At 48.4% G+C, this 20,863-nt stretch overlaps 1 protein-coding gene across 4 annotated transcripts in view; it reads right to left on the bottom strand.

Moving 5' to 3' along the window:
- The window catches only part of lzts2a (leucine zipper, putative tumor suppressor 2a), a 229,873-nt gene that overhangs the window by 116,562 nt on the left and 92,448 nt on the right, over positions 1-20,863 (bottom strand). Inside the window, exon 1 of one of the 4 annotated variants that reach the window (XM_085994314.1) lies at positions 7,802-8,153. The exons of the other annotated variants lie outside the window; for them this stretch is intronic. The gene's annotated coding sequence lies outside the window, so the exon portion shown is untranslated. Of the gene's footprint in view, positions 1-7,801; positions 8,154-20,863 lie in introns of those variants that run through there. 4 annotated transcript variants of the gene reach the window in all.

The following is a 20,863-nucleotide window of genomic DNA, read 5'->3' as shown; positions in this document are numbered from 1 at the left end:
CTATTAGGACAGAGGAGGTCGTTTTTAAGGAGCGTCTCAAAAGGAGGAGAGATTTAGGGAGGGAATTTTAAAAAAAAATTCATTCACGGGATATGGACGTCGCCGGCAAGCCCATCCCTAATGGCCCTCGAAGGTGGTGGTGAGCCACCTTCTTGATTCAGCGAAGATTCACCAGGCTGATACCTGGGATGGCAGGAATGACGTATGAGGCGAGATTGGGTCGATTGGGCTTGTACTCGCTGGAGTTTAGAAGACTGAAAGGGGATCTCATTGAAACTTATAAAATTCTGACAGGACTGGACAGACTAGATGCAGGAAGGGAGTCCAGAACCAGGGGTCACAGTCTAAGGATAAGGGGTAAGCCATTTAGGACAGAAATGAGGAGGAATTTCTTCACCCAGAGAGTGGTGAACCTGTGGAATTCTCTACCACAGAAGGCAGTAGAGGCCAATTCATTAAATATATTCAAGAAGGAGTTGGATATATTTCTTAAGGCTAAGGGATCAAGGGGTATGGGGAGAAAGCAGGGACAGGGTACTGAATTTGGATGATCAGCCATGATCGCATTGAATGGCGGAGCAGGCTCGAGGGGCCGAATGGCCTACTCCTGCTCCTATCTTCTATGTTTCTATGACAACTGAGTGGCTTGCTAGACCATTGCAGAGGGCAATTAAGAGTCAACCATATCAAATCAAAATCAAATCAAATCAAATCAACTTTTATTGTCATTGTTAGTGCACAAGTGCAGTACAACGAAATGTAGGCTTGCGGCTCCCGAGAGTGTACATTTAGATTAAGACATTTAAACATTCAACATACATTTGGCTTGTAATACATTAACATAAACATAACCATAATAAAGTGCATTGGCAGATGTGCAGGCTTTAGAGTTTATTTGTGGAGTTCAGTAGGATGACAGCCCTGGGAAAGAAGCTGTTCCTAAATCTGGTCGTACGGGTGTGAATGCATCTGTAGCATCTCCCAGATGGCAGGAGGGCGAACAGACTGTGGCTGGGGTGGGTAGGGTCTTTGATGATGGTCCGTGACCTCCGTAGACAGCGTTTCTGGTATATGTGCTCTATGGTCGGTAGCCGGGTGCCAGTAATGCGTTGGGCAGTTTTGACTACCCGCTGCAGGGCTTTCCGGTCATAGTAGCTATGGGTCTGGAGTTGCATATAGGCCAGACTGGGTAAGGACTGCAGATTTCCTTCCCAGTGAACCAGATGGGTTTTTACGACAATCTGGTAGTTTCATGGTCACCATTACTGACACTAGCTTTCTTATTCCAGATTTATTTAACTAACTGAATTTAAATTCCCCAGCTGCCATGGTGGGATTTGAACTCACGTCTCTGGATCATTAGTCCAGACCTCTGGATTACTAGTCCAGTAACGTAACTACTATGCGACCGTAACCCAGAGCTCTGGGCCTTGGCAGCGGAAGGTATGGCCGCCAATGGTGGAGTGATGAAATCGGGGATGAGTTATGAAGAGATGCTCTTCCCGAGTAAAAATGATAGATGGGGTAGTGCGAGATACTACCTCAAACTTTGGGACCAGTCGGGTAGACGAATCGTTTCTTCTAGTCCTGTCCATTCCCACGTTTAATCCTGCCTCATTATGGTGCCGCTCTCCCATTTGATCCGCGGTGGTTCAAAATGGAAAAGGAACACAAGGGCGAGGCATGAAGGGGTAAATCCGATTTGTTTGACCTTATGGTTTGCTGATTTGATTCTACCACCAGCAGCCAAATCAGAATACGTAAAATGGAGATTTTAAATGGGATTTTAACGTTCATGTGAAGTCCTTCTGCTCCGTCACCATTTGCAGAGTGCGTGTGGGGGGGGGCCTAAGAAACCATACCTAACCCATTGTCACCATCTGTAAGCTTAGCCCGTTTCCCAGGCAACGGGTGGCAGGGCGAGAAATGTAATTGGCTCATTTTCATCCCCACCACTTTACTGGGCCTGGCGACATCCCCAAACATTATAAACATTTGTTTTTTTTTACATTCGGCAACAAGTGCAGACTGGATGGGGGAAGGGGCGGCTGAGGTTACTGCCATTGCCGCAGGACCAGACAGACAAAATGGTGACGGTTACCGCAGACTGGGAGCTTGGCTTCCTCCACCGGCACTGGTTCAAAATCCTGGAATTCCCTGCCTTGACACCGTAGAGGGAAGTGCGATCACTGTAGCAATAAGGGCCTCTGTTCAACATCTGAGCCAAAGGATTGCAGTCCGACAATACAACACTCAGAGGGCGGTGAACCTGTGGAATTCTCTACCACAGGAGGCTGTGGAGGCCAAGTCACTGAATATACCTAAGAAGGAGATAGATAGATTTCTAGACGCAAAAAGCGTCAAGGGGTATGGGGAGAGAGTGGGAATATGGTTATTGAGATAGAGGATCAGCCATGATCATATTGAATGGCGGAGCAGGCTCGTAGGGCCGAATAGCCTACTCCTGCTCCTATTTTTCTATGTTTCTAACACGAGATACGAGATTGCAGTCTGGAGCATCAGCCAGATTATGTGCTCGACCCTGGACGGGGGGGCTTGAGTTTGCAATCTTTTGACCCAGAAGGTGAGAGGGCTACCAAATGAGCCAAGCTGACACTTCAAGTGCAGGTGGACAGAATAAACAGGAGTGTGGATTGTACATGATCTACAGAAGGAAGAGGCTTAATGGGCTGGCTGGTCTTCTGTTATTCCATATTTTCTTTCACATATCTATCTATGTCCAAGAAGGAGGTCCACCACCACCACCTTCTCAGGGACAACTAGGGATGGGCAATAAATGTGGCCTGGCCAATGATACCTGCATCCCGAGAATGAATAAAAAATGTGCGTCTGCGCTGGGTGAGGAGAGGATTGTGTTTGGCCGTGATTGGCTCCTCCAATGATGCTTGATCTGCAGGCGCCAACTGTCCAGGCGTACTCACACTGACACTGACACACACACACAGACACAGACACACACACATAGGGTTGCGAAGAGGTGGAAAGTTTCTGGGAAATTTCCGGAAATTTTCCACGGGAAGTTTAGCTTGGGAATTTTGCCCAAAAAAGCACATGCTAGCATAATAGTTTTTTGGTTTTTTTTTTTGTATTTCTTTCATTTTTTTTCCACAGGTCCTCTCTTAAAATTACTAACAGAGATGGAATCTTAATTATTAAGGAACTTCTTAATCAATATGTTTATCTTCTTACTTGGCTTGTTTTAATAATTACAAGTTTTGTGTGTGACTGTGAACAAATGTGTCCTGATTGGTTGGATGAGTGGATGAGCGATTAGCTCCCTCTATTGGTGATGTAGCATCGTGCATGCACAGGTCATGCTTCCATCACATGGAGCTTCAGGAAAAATGTACTCACCCTGTTGCAATCGTGCTATCGACCGCAGTTCGACACAGAGACGAATGCCCTTATTTCTCTGTATAGAACAATGCCATGTTTACTATCAGCAACTCCTGGTCCACTTGGAAGATTCTTTGATACAATGGATAACCATAGCCAGAAGAATGCAGATGAGTGCCTTGCTCGAGCTGTATATGCGACAGGCTCACCCCTCATGCTCACAGCCAATGTGTACTGGAAGAGATTTTTCAATGTTATTCGCCCTGCATACTGTCCTCCCACCAGACATGCTTTGTCTACTTATTTGCTGGAGGCTGAGTATAACAGAGTCCAAGGAAAGCTCAAAGAAATGATAGAAATGGCAGACTGTGTTGCAGTTATCTCAGATGGGTGGTCAAATGTACGAGGGGAGGGCATCATAAACTACATCGTCTCCACTCCTCTCCCAGTGTTCTTCAAGAGCACAGACATGAAGGACAACAGACACACAGGCACATACACTGCTGATGAGCTGAAAGCGGTCATCAACGATCTTGGATCACAAAAGGTCTTTGCAGTAGTTACTGACAATGCTGCGAATATGAAGGCTGCTTGGGCTCAAGTGGAGGAGGCCTACCCTCATATTACGTCTATTGGGTGCGCAGCTCACGGGCTCAACCTGCTCCTCAAGGACATCATGGGTTTGAGAACCATGGAAACACCCCATTGCATCGGTGATACTCCAAATCCCACCTTCATCAGCGGCCTCTGAACGAAACTGGTCACTTTTTGGGAATACGCATACAAAGGTGCGCAACAGGCTGACTAACAAGAGAGTGGAGAAACTGGTGGCTATCCGGGCGAACCTACAACTTATTGAGCCAGATACAGAAGTGTCCATCACACAGCTAGACAGTGACACAGAGGAGGAAATGGACACGTCAGAGCCAGAGTCAGAGAATCAGGAGGAGCAATGATGAGTAGAAGACTCAAAGGGACAAAATAAGGACAAATTACAGGCTAAATAAGCTGACGCTCTTTTTATTTTATTTTAGATGGGTCTTTTTTGTGGGGGTTCAATAAAGTTCAAAATTATAGCCTAAATAAAGTTTTGAAAGCCTGTTTTTATTTGTATGGAACAGTATGTCTATTTTGATGACAAAGATAATATGAGTCCGAGACAAAAACCAGCAAAAAAACTCAAAATTCCCATAAATTCCCATGGAAAGTTTCCTATTTTAAACATTTCTGGAATTTTGCAACCCTACACACACACACACACAAATACTTCAGTGAGATACATCGGAGGCTGCCTGATACCAGTGGAACTGTACCTCAAAAGAGAGAGGAGGAGAGAAAAAGGGTGGAAAAAGAACAAAAATAAATATGAATCCACCCCATCTAGCCCAGTCCCGATTTCGTCCTTGAATTCAGTGCCTAGCCCTGCAGGGGAGGGAGGGCTGACTAATCCCAGACCAATTCAGAGGAAGCTCCCCCAAAGGATGTACAGGAAAGGGAATCTTTTTAATCGTGGGAGTTCAGAGTGTAGACTCTCACAATTACTTGCTGGCAAATGTTATCGTCTGGCTGGCTTGCCAGTAATTAAAGGGTGTTAACATCACGGGAATACATGTTACTGTTTCTATAAAGGTGGGAGGGGATAGTGATGTAATCGATGAGACAATGTTCGCCTGCATCATCAACAGTATGCAATGGCCCAAATTTATTACAATATAAAGAAGGGTTAAAGTCGCATTATAGCTGCCTTCAGTATCTGCTGCAGAGTAGGAGAGCAGAGTTTTCAGAGCAGCTACAGCAGCCGGGACCCCTCGAGGTCTGCCTCCTACGGGTACCCTGCCCTTTTTAATTAAATTAAAAGCTTCGGCAAACCTTTGTAAGGACAGAAAACTTCATGAATCCCCATGACATAGGTGGCTCCGTGGGTCGCACTCTCTCGCCCTCCACGTCAGAAGGTTGCGGATTCAAGTCCCACCCCAGAGACATGAGCCCATAATCCAGGCTGGCACTCCAGTGCGGTACGGAGGGAGCGCTGCTCTGTCAGAGTGGGCCATCCTTCGGATGAGACGTTAACCCGAGGCCCTGTCTGCTCTCTCAGGTGGAGAGCATCCTGACGAACTGTATCACAGTATGGTATGGCAGCTGTAGCTACTATGACCGGAAAGCCCTGCAGCGGGTAGTCAAAACTGCCCAACGCATCACCGGCACCCGGCTTACGACCATAGAGCACATATACCAGAAACGCTGTTTACGGAGGTCACGGACCATCATCAAAGACCCTACCCACCCCAGCCACAGTCTGTTCGCCCTCCTGCCATCTGGGAGACGCTACAGATGCATTCGCACCCGAACGACCAGATTTAGGAACAGCTTCTTTCCCAGGGCTGTCATCCTACTGAACTCCACAAATAAACTCTAAAGCCTGCACATCTGCCAATGCACTTTATTATGGTTATGTTTATGTTAATGTATTACAAGCCAAATGAATGTCGAATGTTTAAATGTCTTAATCTAAATGTACACTCTCGGGAGCCGCAAGCCTACATTTCGTTGTACTGCACTGGTGCACTAACAATGACAATAAAGTTGATTATGATTATGAAAGATCCCATGGCCACTATTTCGAAGAGGAACAGGGGAGTTCTCCCCGGTGTCCTGGTCAATATTTATCCCTCAACCAACGTCATTAAGACCGATTACTTAGTCATTATCTCATTGCTGTTTGTGGGAGCTTGCTGTGCACAAATTGGCTGCTGCGTTTCCTACATTACAACAGAGGCTACACTTCGAAAGCCCTTCATTGGTTGTAAAGCGCGTTGGGACAGCCTGAGGTGCCATACTTCTTTTATGACCTTCTTGGTGGAATATCCCTTTCTCGTTGTGAATATTTCGATTGGCTAGGAAATGCAGAAGAGTGGCCTGGTTGGGGGTGCCTCTTCCCCACAGTAGGGCAATGTCCTGCTTCTGATCACCACCTCCCCTGAAGGCACAATTAGATTGGCTCTCAATGTAAAAGGTGGCTTGCTGTAGCATTGATGTTCCACCACTAGATGTCAGTAGCACCATCACTGAACTTTTACAGTGTATTGTACCGTGGATTCCCATCCATAATCTACCGCACTGGCTTATTCTCTGACTTTGTGCACCTTGGGTTTTTTTTTGTATTTCAGTCTCTGAATTGTTGCTTAATATTAACAGACTGTCCAAGAACATTTAACTGCATGACATTTGCAATTACCCGCTCGTATAACCGGTACTTTTTCCAACCGTGTTACAATCTGCCTCTATCTTCATGCATTCCAGCTAGCTCAGTTTCCTTTCAACATAACGCACATAGGAACGGTGCTGGCTGGCGGCGACTCAGAACCAACGCAGCGCTACGCGGTTTAACACGGCCACCATTTTGTGCCGACGGCTCTCCATTTTGCTCAGTTGCGCCTCCATTTTGTCTGTTGGACTGAATCTGCCTGCACTTAATTGTCGATGCGCTGCAGGTACAAAGTGGGCAATGTTACCGTGCTAACTTTTTCCTCGACCCGGGACTCCTTAGGACCAACAAACAGACGCCTGTAAATTGGACGCAGACGGGAGCCCGAGTGGACATTGTACCGTCAGCATTCAAGCCATGATATAGATTCCTTCTAAACGTGACGGAATGCTTCACCCTCATTTAGCCAGCATGAAATCTCACAGTATTTTTCCACTGTCCTTAGTATGAGATTGTCAAGAGAACTGCACCAAACTGCAAATACTTTCTGCAAAAAAAAAACACACACACACACAGCCCCCCAGAGATTAAGTCCTCGCTGCAGTGCAATGGCCAGAACCTGAACTAATTATACTAACCAATGGATCATGGCCCTCCAAGGGGACTGGCTAAGGATCTCTTAACACGAGAGGGCAGCTTGGGTTCCCTCCAACCCCACCACCCACACTCCACTGAAACAGCTCAGCGAACAAAGCAAATGAAGTCAAGAGAGAGAGAGAGAGAGAGAAACAACAGCACAAAGCACGGCTTCAGCTAATTCACTCAGCCAGCCCCAGACATCTTTTCTCACCGCTTCCCCTCTGCTCAATAAATTTTAAATCGACGACAGCCTCACTCTCTTTTTTTCCCCGCTTCAACATAAACCTTGTTTTGACTAGTCCGCACAGGAGAGAGGAGACAGACAAAAAAAAGGTGACTTTCAAAACTATAGCCAACACCAGAAACAATTTCAATCGGCCAAAAAAATAAATAAATGCAGAGGCAAAGCCCGCAGAGCTCTAACCTGCATTCCTCAAAACTACTGCTTATAATCAGGCCGCTTCTGCAAGTAGCCTTCCATTCAAAACTTTAACTCTTATTATTTTTTTAAAACCTTCCCGAGTGAGTTTTACAAGTTGCCTTCTTCCCAGTGTCACAGATCCCACACAAGGCATATTGATAACTTGCCGGGCTGCTTACCGCTCGTAGTTTCCTCCATGGTTTCTCTCAGTGCTGAGCATCCACTGCACATGCAAATTCAAAAAAAAACTGGTCTGCTATTTGCCTGCCGTCTTTAACCAGCGGAGCAAATCTCAGCAGCGACACAATCTGTAATCTCCCTCAGCCGCTCGCACGCTCCTTGCAAGCTGGAAGTGGATCCTTCTCGTCAGCCCAGAGTCACAGTCCCTCCAAGCAGTCAGTGCACTGCCCGCCTCCAAATGATGTGTCCAACCCACTACTCCCAGCTCCTCTTCTTGTAGTTCTGGCCTCCGGGTGCACCTTAAGGGGATGGATGGAGTGCAGCTCTCTTAAAGCTGACATATCCTCTGTTGTTGGCCTGAAGCTTTGATTTTTTTTTTAAAACTACGTGAGGAGGAGTTTAATCAAAAGATTTCCCCCCCCCCCCCCCACAACCCGTCTCAGCCTCATTAAACCTCTCAAAGAGATTACATTCCATTCCAGAACACAGGTTTCTGAAACTATTTTTCCTAGATGATTGTGAAGACGCTGTGTCTCACTGCTGTGCAGTTCCACAGGCAGCGACACTGCCTACAGTGTCAGCAAGCTATTCGACTTGGAGGGTCTCACAGTGCAATTCTCACCCAATGTCCACACGCACGTGCATTTTGCAGCAGAGTTCAGTGGACTGCGAACAGCAATGATTTTTTTCTTCTCCCTCACGGATCAGGGACGGCAAGGCTGATAAAGTATCACCGCCCAAGCTGAAATCAAGTAACTCAGCGCGGACCCCGACATTTTAACATTTTTTTTTTCAGTGATAAGGGATCAGTACATCAGCTGTGGCTCAGTCACATTGGGTCACATTGTCCACATGCCCAATACGAGACTCCCAAAACAAGCGCTCTACTCGGAGCTCCGGCACGGCAAGAGAGCCCCAGCTGGGCAGAGGAAACGCTTCAAGGACACCCTCAAAGCCTCCTTGAAAAAGTGTAACATCTCCACCGACACCTGGGAATCCCTGGCCCAAAACCGCACAAAGTGGAGGAGAAGCATCCGGGAAGGCGCCGAACATAAGAACATAAGAAATAGGAGCAGGAGTAGGCCAATTGGCCCCTCGAGCCTGCTCCGCCATTCAATAAGATCATGGCTGATCTGATCCTAACCGCCAATCCACTATCACAGAACCATCTCCTGAATCTAACAGAATTAGACACACGAAATAGGAGCAGGATCAGGCTACACGGCCCCTGGGCCCGCTCCGCTACCCACAGGGCCATGACCGATCCGAACCTAGACTCATGTCCAAATTCCTGCCCGCTCCCCATAACCCTTAATTCCCTTTACTTCTAGGAAACTGTCTATTTCTGTTTTAAATTTATGTAATGATGTAGCTTCTACAGCTTTTTGGGGCAGCATATTCCATGGACCTACCACCCTCTGAGTGAAGTAGTTCCTCCTCATCTCAGTTTTGAAAGAGCAGCCCCTTATTCTAAGACTATGCCCCCTAGTTCTAGTTTCACCCATCATCGGGAACATCCTCCCCGCATCCACCCGATCCAACCCCTTCACAATCTTATATGTTTCAATAAGATCGCCTCTCATTCTTCTGAACTCCAATGAGTAGAGTCCCAATCTACGCAACCTCTCCTCATATGTCCATCCCCCCATCCCCGGGATTAACCGAGTGAACCTTCTTTGTACTGACTCGAGAGCAAGTATGTCCTTTCTTAAGTATGGACACCAAAACTGTACGCAGTATTCCAGGTGCGGTCTCACCAATACCTCGAGTCTCTTCGCCGGGAGCAAGCGGAAGCCAAGCGCAAAGGAGCGCACGTCAACCCAAGCACCCCACCCACCCGCCCCTTCAACCACCGTCTGCCCCACCTGTGACAGAGACTGTAGGTCCCGCATTGGACTCATCAGTCACCTGAGACCTCATTTTTAATGTGGAAGCAAGTCATCCTCGGTTCCGAGGGACTGCCTAAGAAGAGTGGGTAGCACTCTCTCGCCTCGGAGTCAGAAGGTTGTGGGTTCAAGCCCCACTCTAGAGACTTGAGCACAAAAATCTAGGCTGGCACTCCAACGCAGTGCTGAGGGAGTGCCGCACTGTCTGAGGTGCCGCCTCTTGGATGAGACATTAAACCAAGGCCTCGTCTGCCCTCTCAGGTGGACGTCCAAACATCCCATAGCACTATTTCAAAGCTAAACAGGAAAGTTACATCTCACACAGGTGCAGTTCTACAGTTATATACTGCCATTCCTTCATCGCAATCCTGGCACTCCCTACCCAACAGCGTTGTACGAGCACCTTCACCACAAGTAGATTATAAAACATTGGATGGGTTCACCACAGTCTTGTCTCTTTCCAATAGATCGTACAGTGCTAGGCTTTTGTGGGGCTGCAAGTTAAACCTCCCTCCCAAACCCACGACCTTTACCACCTCAAAGGACAAGGGCAGCAGATGCATGGGAGCACCACCTCCACATCATCCTGACTTGGACATATATCGCCGTTCTTTCATCATTGTGAGAGCACCTTCACCGCACGGACTGCAGTGGTTCAAGAAGACGGCCCACCACCACCTTCTCAAGGGCAACGAGGGACGGGCAATTAATGTTGGCCTTGCCAGCGACGCACAGATCCCAATAATTAATTTTTTAAATACATGTATGTTTATATACACACCAGACAATCTCCTGTGGCGTTGCACACAGAAAGTCAAGACCAAGTGTAGTCTTTAAGTGAAGCTGGGTTAGAAGGTGGGAGATAATGGGATAAGAGCGTGCAGACATAATTCAAGCCCCATTTCAAAGTCGTACATTCTAACCTCAGGTTTCTACAATACTATGAGTTAATATTATTAATTATACTTAAATCGCCAAGCCTTTGTCAACTTGGAAAGCAGAGAAGAAGAATTTGTTGGAACATAGGAGTTTCCCTTTGGAACAATATGAGGAGCTGGGACTATCAAAACTGAGGCGCTACAGCGCCCCCACTGTCGGTGGGCGTAGGTACAGTGTGACTAGTTTACATAGGAAGTTTTCATTGTAAATGTAAACAGAGGAATTTCTAATGGCAAAAGATTGACAGGAAGTGCATGCAGACATAAGATTTTTAATACATTATCTCCACAAAAGGCTCGAGTCCAGTGAGTATCTGTCGCACTTTGGTTCTCTTTTTCATTTTTAATACTTTTGACACTAGTCATTTTCTGCAGGGTTCTCTGACCTTGACCTCTCCCCAAGGGCAGGAGCCGCGACACACAAGCAGCTGCTGTTCTTTCTAACCTTCCTTCAGCAACTTGTATTTACACAGTGCCTTTAACGTTGTAAAACGCCCCAAGTCGCTTCACAGGAACGGAATCAGACGAACATTGACACCGAGCCAAAGGAGGAGACATTAGGGCAGGTGGCCAAAAGCTTGGTCAAAGAGGTAGGTTTTAAAGAGCGTCTTAAAAAGGAGGAAGGAGGCGGAGAGGTTTAGGGAGGGAATTCCAGAGCTTAGGGTCTAGATGGCTGAAGGCACGGCCATCGATGGTGGGGCAAAGGAAGTGGGGCATGCACAAGAGGCCAGAGTTGGAGGGAAACAGAGTTCTTGGAGGAGGTTACAGAGATAAGCAATTGCTTTCTAATTGACCTTAAGATGTTCCACTGTTAGGAGTATCTGAGCACTGATTGCTCTCCGGGATGGGTGAAGGCACAGCAACAATTAAGAAGTTCAACCATCCAGGACCAAGCCATCCACTTGAGTCGCACCATGGCCATTGGGCTCGGTGTGTGTCAGCACCACCACCGGCGAACTGTGTACTGCAGCAACTCACCAAGCTCCTGAACCCCATGACTACCACCGAGCAGGTCAAGAGTGGCAATAGCAGGCTAATGTTTCAGGTGTAGGCCCCTTCTCTGTTCTGACTGGCACGTATCCCACATGTGGCTGTCTCTCTGAAATCACCCCGAATATGTTTAGCGAGAAAATGCTTCTTTAAGTCGCTTAAATGATACCGAGAGCTGTAGTAGCATTGTTTTTCAATAATTTAGATGGGGGGGGGGGAGGGGGGAAGAGTTGAGATCACACTGCATGCCAAGCTGCTTTGCATATATTGTACCAAACACGAAAGGTGTTGGCATGGCGGGCAATGCTGTTCAACGAGATAGGAACCTGAAAATCTCTCAGCGCAGAATTAAAGGGTTTTATTTTGATAATACTGGGATGACTAATGGAGTTGACACAGAGTTATATAACGTAGGGAGCAAGGGTGCCCTGAATTAGGCACATTTGTGCTCCCAGATGGCGTTGCAATGAATTGACGTACCAGCTTGCTGAGTCATGCACACTGTGCTCCACAGTTCCTACTCAGCAAGATTCGACCATCAGCCACCCCACCGTCAGGCAGCACACAGAGATTGCCACCTCGCAGGGCTGGGAGAACCCAGACCGTCATCCGAGACCGTGCTCGCGTGCCCATTCCTACAGGGACTGATCTCATAGCAGCGAGGCCGGGGGATTGAGTCATCGGCCTCTTGTCTGGAGTATCAGCGACTGCCTGGATCCCTAGTGATCCGACGAATAAGGTGTGGCACCCAAATTTCCTGGCGAGCTAGTACGAGCCCGTGCGCAGTCCCAAGTGTTCCGGTGGGATGCCTGCACTGCTCCGGTCATCTTGTAAACTTCATGGCAACTCAGTGGGGTATGTCTACCCCCACCCCTCGTGATCTGCCAAGCAGCGCCTAATCCCTCCTGGGGTGGGAAGCAGGAGGGACATACACATTTCCTGGTGACCTTCAAGGGGTAGATTTTCCAAATCATAACCTCCATGTTGCTGTTGGTTTGCTTGACCTTGGGCCTGCTGTAGGGAGCGTGCCTGATTGGAGGCAGCGGATCGCACGTCAGCAGCCCTTACGGGGTGAGGGGTCAATTTAAAGGGATGCCGCCACGTACCCCCAGGAAACTCTTTTTTATCCGGCACCGACGGGACTGGCGTGGTGCCGGTTGATCAAAAAGTCCGGATTACAGAGAGGCATACTTACCAAGGTACGAGAGCCCCGTACACAGCCACAGGTGCAGGAGTCCCGGTTACACGGCCACAGATCCAGGAGTCCCTGTTGCACGGCCACAGGTGCAGGAACCCTGGTTACACGGCCACAGGTGCAGGAACCCTGGTTACACGGCCACAGATCCAGGAGCCCCGGTTACACGGCCACAGGCGCAGGAACCCCGGTTACACGGCCACAGGCGCAGGAACCCCGGTTACACGGCCACAGGCGCAGGAACCCCGGTTACATGGCCACAGGCGCAGGAACCCCGGTTACACGGCCACAGGCGCAGGAACCCCGGTTACACGGCCACAGGCGCAGGAACCCCGGTTACACGGCCACAGATCCAGAAACCCTGGTTACACGGCCACTAATATATAGTAAAACTTACCTGAACCTACTCCTGAATTTTGCCGGTTAAGAGAGATTTCCGGATATTAAGGTGCCGGTTAAAATTCCTGGTAGCCTGGGCAAAGTCTGTTAATAGTTTAATGCATACTGAAGTCTGTTTGGGTAACAAAACCGTGCGCGACCGATCTCTAGCGCCTCACACAGTATGCGTGGAGGCAGGGAAGAGAGACTGTTGCTAAGCGATGGAGCTGGGTACCGCTGCACAGCCCTGTTCAAATGGTCGGTAAAGTGGAGATGGTGTCGCGGGGAGGATTGCCCCTCCTGCCCACCCTGCCCATAGGAGAACCTTACATGGGGGAATAAAAATGCCTCAGCCAGGGCTGAAACATGTTAATAGAAACAGAAAACGCTGGAAATGCTCAGCAGGCCAGGCAGCATCCGCGAAGAGAGAAACAAGAGTGAACGTTTCAGGTCGAAGACCTTTCGTCAGAACTGGGGGAAAAAAGCAGGAAATGGAACAGATTTTTAAGCAAGTGTAGGGGCTGGGAAAGGGGGGGAGGGGATGAAAGAACAAAAGGGAAGGTCTGTGATAGGATAGAAGGCAGGGGAGGTTAAGAGACATTAAGAGATATTCAAGGCAGGAGGAGATGGTAATGGGACAAGTTAAGAAACAAAAGATGGCTCTAGAGGAAGTGTAAATTGCGCTGGCAGAATGGAAGACAGCTGCCATGTGGGGGAGAAGAACAGAAGGCACAAACAAAAAGTGTGGATAAAAAATATATATACTGTATATGTTAGGGGCCGAGGTTATGATCTGAAGTTGTTGAACTCTATGTTGAGTCCAGAAGGCTGTAAAGTGCCTAATCGAAAGATGAGGTGCTGTTCCTCGAAGCATGTTGGTGGGGCAGCGCAGAGGGAGCTTTATTTTTGCATCTAGCTTTGCTGGGAGTGCTTGATGCAAACACTGGACGCCTAAAATGGCGGGGGGGGGGGGGGGATGGGGAATCCATTCATTCCTCACCTTGACGAGCACAAAAACAAAATCTTGGCCGCAAAAGAACACCGGAGGCGCTTGCTGGGCTCTAAAGGCCTTTCCTCGTCCCTAATATCTCGAAACTTGTTTTATTTCTCTTTCCAGTCTCTTTTCTTTGTGTCACACGCTTCACACCAGCCCCGGTGAGCACATCTGCCCAACTAGTAAACAAAGTTGAGGGTTTAAAAAAAAAAAAATTTGCGCAAATATAGTGAATGAAGCACAAAATGAAGTTGTTTTGTGATAATTAAGTCAGTTGTGACTGCCCTATTCCCAAAGCGCAGACACAAGAACCACAGCTCCCCTCTGACCTGTGCAAATGGGGCCCCAGTTCCTATCTCCCGACGCAAGGCAGCAATACAGGATATCCAAAGTCACTCCTAATTGATTTATTTCCCCTCTTTAACTGTGTTCCTTCCAGTAACCGCCCTCTTAAAGACACGAGCCGTCACGTGAACGTTTTAGCACTAAATTGTCGTTCCCCCCCCCCCCCGCCGTCCCCTTCATGTCAAGGTTTACGAGGGTTTGGCCTCCAGGATGTTTGCAACCGAGAGATTCTGTGACGGTCGGTCAGCCGTGCCGGCCGTCTATGCGGCAGACCGCGATCGGTCAAGATCAATAAGGTGGGATGGACGACGGGCATTGGAATCGCACCACAGCCAAAGAAAAGCACGGCGTGTAGGAGTGCTTGAACTCCTAACGAAAGTACTGAGACTGAAACTAGCAGTTAAACAAACGTGGTTTAATGCACTAGTAAAAGTTACAAACAAAAACGCAGGAGAAACTCTATACAGGTCTGTACACCAACTGATTCCACGAGGACAGAGGGGGAACGCCTCTCCCCTCTGACGTCACGACGTCATCACGTTTCCCACCATTGGGAACGTCACGTGACCTGCGTGATGACGCCATCGCGCTGGATCGCCATTTTACCGAACCTGCGCCGTTTATACAGAGCAAACACTTAAAGGTAACAAGCCCCTGTTAAAGGCAATTATATACATTATTACTGCAAGAGTCTCTTGGTGGCTTTGCCACAGGCGCCCAGATAGCACACAGGCATTGAATGGTGAGGGGCGGAATACAAGAGACCTCAAAGTTACCGCTCGCAGGCGAGAGAAAAGAAAAACAAGCCACCGCACATGGAGACAAAAGCCAAGGTCGTTACCCCGCCCCCCCCGCACAGAGCACCAAAATAGGGATTTGAATTGAAGCGCTGATTTGTAGACGAGTGCTGAAGAATTTCTTTACGGCCCCCTCCCCACACCACCACAATTGTACGTTATCTCTTTAATGAAAAAAAACCTAAGCCAACGGTTTCAAGTAACATTCTTCTGGGTAGAGAGAAAAAAAAAAGCACACACACACATTGAATAAATAATTCCTCAGAAAAAATTAGCAATTTGATTAGTTTCGTAGTGGAATCCGCCACATCAAATCTTTGCAGCTGTGGACAGCCGCATCCAGTACAGCAGTGTCCAACGCACATAGAGCGATTACATCCTCTTTTTCAGAACAGCAATTTTATTGATCTCAAGCACGGGTGGAAATAAAAAAAGAGCGGGAGACAAAATGTACAAATTGCACGGTGGTTAATCAAAGCAAGGTCCCCTTTTTTCCCGTAGAAAATGCTGTAACCGCTCAGCAGGTCAGGCAGCAACTGCGGAAAGCGAAACGGGTTAACGTTTCAGGTCGATGACCTTGCGTCAGAACTGGAAGAAGTTAGAGATTTAACAGTTTATAAGCACCCCTGCCCCCTCTCCCCTTTTCCCCCGACGCTGTTTTTGCTTATAAATTGTTTGACCTAAGAAAACTCACTAAGCACTTAGTTGAGTATAAAACAAGGCTTTAATCAACTGTTTCACAACCATGAGATTCTAGTTACATCACTAGTTCCTGGTTACAAAAACGCCCTGGGCAAGCTGGGCCCACGCCCGGGTATTTATACTCCTTGGACGGCGCCGCCAGCTGGCCGCCCAGTGTTATTTCATGAGTCATTTCTTCATGAATGATAAGACTCATGACACTGTTAAATCTCTAACTTCTTAGGTCGTGTTGTAGGGCTTTAGGAGGTTACGGAGCTAGGGAGAGGGGCGAGGCCATGGAGCGATTTGAAAACAAGGACGAGAATTTTAAAATTGAGACGTTGCCGGACAGGGAGCCAATGTAGGTCAGCGAGCACAGGGGGTGACGGGTGAACGGGGAAGGGTAGAATGTGGGAGGCCAGCCAGGAGTGCATTGGAATAATCGAGTCTAGAGGTAACAAATGCATGGACAAAGGGTTTCAGCAGCAGATGAGCTGAGGTGGGGCAGAGATCTATGTTCGGGAATGGTAGCATATTGGTTATGTTACAACAAGGGCAGAGGCAGACGTCGACGACGAAGTCCAACACCGCCTTCAGTGTGCCAGTGCAGCCTTCGGTCGCCTGAGGAAGAGAGTGTTTGAAGACCAGGACCTCAAACCCGGCACCAAGCTCATGGTCTACAGAGCAGCAGTGATACCCGCCCTGCTGTATGCCTCAGAGACGCGGACCATGTACAGCAGGCACCTCAAAGCACTGGAGAGGTACCACCAATGCTGCCTCCGCAAGATCCTGCCAATCCATTGGCAGGATAGGCGCACAAACGTCAGTGTTCTCACTCAGGCCAACATCCCCAGCATCGAAGCTTTGACCACGCTTGATCAGCTCCGATGAACGGGTCACATTGTCCGCATGCCCGATACGAGACTCCCAAAACAAGCGCTCTACTCGGAGCTCCGGCACGGCAAGAGAGCCCCAGGTGGGCAGAGGAAACGCTTCAAGGACACCCTCAAAGCCTAAAGGTATTGTTAAAGGTCCCAGAATAGAGAACCTTCTAGAACGGGAACTTCCGACTTTTGTTTTTACACTTTGGTGTCCTTTTTCTGATGCTGGCGAGGGGGCACTGATTGAAATGTCGTGTGTGTGTTCTGGTTCTAATAACTTGGTATTATGCTCTGTATAACTCAACAAAATGGGCCACTATTGACTGCTGAATGAAGCTTCCCATCGGTACTCACTTCATCAGTTCACTGGAGCATGGCGTCTTGTTAGAGGGACCTCCTCTCACTAGATGGAAACTCCACCACTGGAGCAAGTGGAAGCCTTTCCCCCTCCCCCCATCTGCCGATCCATCACCCGTACCCACAAATCACCTGAAGTCAATATGACCCCTAGTTAAATGACTGCTGTCACTGAGCTAGGAGCAGCCTGCTCCATAATCTTTGCGGTGGGACACTACGGAAACTATACAGTGCATGAGTACAACGGTGAACGTTCGTCAGCACGGGGCAGTGTTGCTCCTATTTCCACAGTCTAAACCACAGCTCCCTTGTTCTCCGCTCAAGGCAGAGTCTCCCCCTGGGATACAGGTACTACAAGTGCCTGTTCCCCCCGCTGTGCCCAACGCAAGAGGCCGGTCTTCATGCGTGAGCCTAGACAACGACAACGACTTGCATTTATATAGCGCCTTTAACGCAGTAAAACATCCCAAGGCGCTTCACAGGAGCGGTTATCTGTCAAAATCTGACACTGAGCCACATATGGAGATATTAGGACAAGTCACCAAAAGCTTGGCCAAAGAGAGAACTTTTAAGGACCATCTTAAAGGAGGAGAGACAGGTAGAGAGGTGGAGAGGTTTAGGGAGGGAATTCCAGAGCTTCGGGTCCATGCAGCTGAAGGCAAGGCCACCAATGGTGGAGCGAAGAAAATCAAGGATGTGCAAGAGGCCAGAATTGGAGGAGCGCAGAGATGGAGTATTGGCAAGTTATGTAACCTTTGGGGCACCAGAGTGGAACCCAATCCCATCCACGCATGTAAGGGTCACTGGATAGTGACCAAGAGAGTGGGCTCTGGCTGATTTACACCTCCCCCCCACCCCCACCCACTCCTTAGCCTGAAACAATCGTGCCAATCTGACCGAGATCAGCGAACTCAGCATAGATCGACAATCAAACCAAGGACCTCTGGTGAGTATCACACCCCGTGGAGCATTAACTCCTTAACCACCAGAATGAAGAGATGGGGGGGGGGAAGAGACACTTCCTGAATCACAGCATCTATCGTCCAGTAGAAAGAACTTAGTTATATAGTGCCTTCCCGGTCCCAAAGCACTCCACAGCCAATGAAGCGCTGTGCCTGTTGCAACATATGGAAATGCAGCGGCACAATTTGCGCACAGCAAGATCCCACAAACAGCAATGAGATACAGGAAACTTTCGATTTACCGGCACCTAAATAACCGGAAATCTCAGTTAACCAGCAAAATTCAGGAGTAGGTTCAGGTAAGTTTTACTTCATATTACTTGCCTTCCTCCATCTGTTGCTGTGCAAGGGTGTGGCTGCAGCTGTTGCTAAGCTACAGAGATGCTTGGAACTTTTGGCCATTGTTCTGAACCTGTTGCTAAGCAACAGGGTTTGTTGCTTTATACGGAGCTCTCATCTCTCCGTATCTTTTACTATAGCTTTCGGTTATCCGGAATTTCTGATGAACCGGCTCCACGTCGGTCCCGTCAGTGCCGGATAAAAAAAAGTTTCCTGTAATGACTGCATCTGCTTGTGGCGCACAACTTCTCCAACCACTTAAACGAACGGTCAGAAAATCATGTGCAGCGAGTGCCTGAATTCCCAACGTGTGCCCTCAGCAAACAGTTGTGACCTGGTGAGTGGATCTGGAGATTTGGTTCCTCTCTCACACACACACTGGAGGTTGGTGGCCACAGTACTCTGTACTGTCTGATCGCCGCACACTGGATTATATTGGCCACCTGCCCATTCCATCCCACCATCTGGCCGCACTATAACCAGCAACCTTTCAGACGTAAACAGTGCCAACAACATAGGCCATTCAAGCCCCTCGAGCCTGATCCCCCATTCTATTAGATCATAGCTGATCTGTACCTCAACTCCATTTACCCACCTTTTTCTTTCCATTATTCACTCTCAGGACGTGGGTGCCGCTGACAAGGCCGACATTTACTGCCTGTCCTTAGTTGCTCAGAAGGTGGTGGTGGGCCTTCTTCTTGAACTGTAGCAGTCTGATACAACCGAGTGTCGAGCTAGGCCACTTCAGAGGGCAGCTAAGAGTTAATCTGTTCTGGCGAAGTTCTGACGAAGGGTCATTGACCTGAAACGTTGGCCCGTGATTTCCGATAGGAGGCTTCCTGCGTGCGGATGAGCCAGCACGGATTCGATGGGCCGAATGGCCTCCTTCTGTGCCGTTATGACTCTATGACCAGATAATCTGTTTTTTTTTTAGTGATATTGGTTGAGGGATAAACGTTGGCCAGGACACCGCCCTGGCTCCTCTGCAAACAATGCCACGGGGTCTTTTACCGGGAGAGGGCAGACAGGGCTTCGGCTTAACAGCTCGGGGTCGATTTTAACATTTGCGGGAGACATCAGAAGGGCAGTGTGATCACACCACCCACCCAATGTCTTCGCCAACAGACCTGCTGAGTATTTCCAGCATTTTCTGTTTTTATTTAAGCCATTTTAATGTTCGGGCCTCATTTTACACACTGAACCACTCCCTCATTACTGCGCTAAAGTGCTGGCCCAGATTAGGCACTTAAGTCTCTGAGTGGGGCCCGATCCCACAACCTTCTGAATCGGAGGCGGGGGGTGCTATCCACTGAGCCAAGGCTTGCACTTAACGGCACGATCTCAATGAGTGAGCTTGCAGGTACGTGATTTTACACTACCTTGTCAAATTTGCAACTGGTAACATTTGAGCCCATAAAAGACTGAACCCAGGACAGGATCTTGCACATAAACCGGGGACCCTGTCCATTTACTACTCAGCTCATGTGAAGAAGCAGACAAGTGAAGATTAGAGACAGTAAATGACTAACACCTCAGCCCCACAGGGCCTTTCATCTTCCCCACGGTCAGTAGGACTCTTCGGTCCAATAGTCCTTCTTTGTCAAAAATCATGCAAGCTTCCAGCCTGAAACCCAGGGCCCTCATTTCCTCCTGATTTTCTACAATGATCTCTGGTGCCTACCATTAATCTTCACCCTGTCCAATTCCCTTGTTACTTACTTGCCGACATGTCCTTGATTCTATGCGAGGGGTGATAAAATCTGTAATAACAGCTGCCAGAGCTGCTCATGACCATTCCTTTTATATTAAAAAAAAGAGCCTCCTTGCTTCTAAATCTCTACATCTTACTTTACAAAAGGCAATATCTGCCACAGGTGGACTTTTGGACTTTGATTCACTTCTTTTCACTTAGTACCGAGGATTGGGAGATTATGAAGGAGAGTGATTTTGACGTATAAAAAGGTGTTTATTCATCATTTTTTTTAAATATTCGTTCCTGGGATGTGTGCATCACTGGCAAGGCCAGCATTTATTACCCATCCCTAATTGCCCTGGAGAAGGTGGCGGTGAGCCGCCTTCTTGAACCACTGCAGTCCGTGTGGTGATGGTACTCCCACAGTGCTGTTAGGGAGGGAGTTCCAGGATTTTGACCCAGCGACGATGAAGAAACAGAGATATATTTCCAAGTCAGGATGGTGTGTGACTTGGAGGGGAACTTGCAGGTGGTGGTGTTCCCATGCGCCTGCTGCCCTTGTCCTTCTAGGTGGTAGAGGCCGCGGGTTTGGGAGGTGCTGCCGAAGAAGCCTTGGCGAGTTGCT

The sequence above is a fragment of the Somniosus microcephalus genome, chromosome 8, assembly GCF_052327205.1.
Source record: "Somniosus microcephalus isolate GS21.2 chromosome 8, FLI_Smic_1.0, whole genome shotgun sequence".
In the NCBI taxonomy this organism is placed as follows: Eukaryota; Metazoa; Chordata; class Chondrichthyes; order Squaliformes; family Somniosidae; genus Somniosus; species Somniosus microcephalus.
Note: the sequence above shows the minus strand (reverse complement) of the source record. Positions and strands in the feature narration are given on the sequence as shown.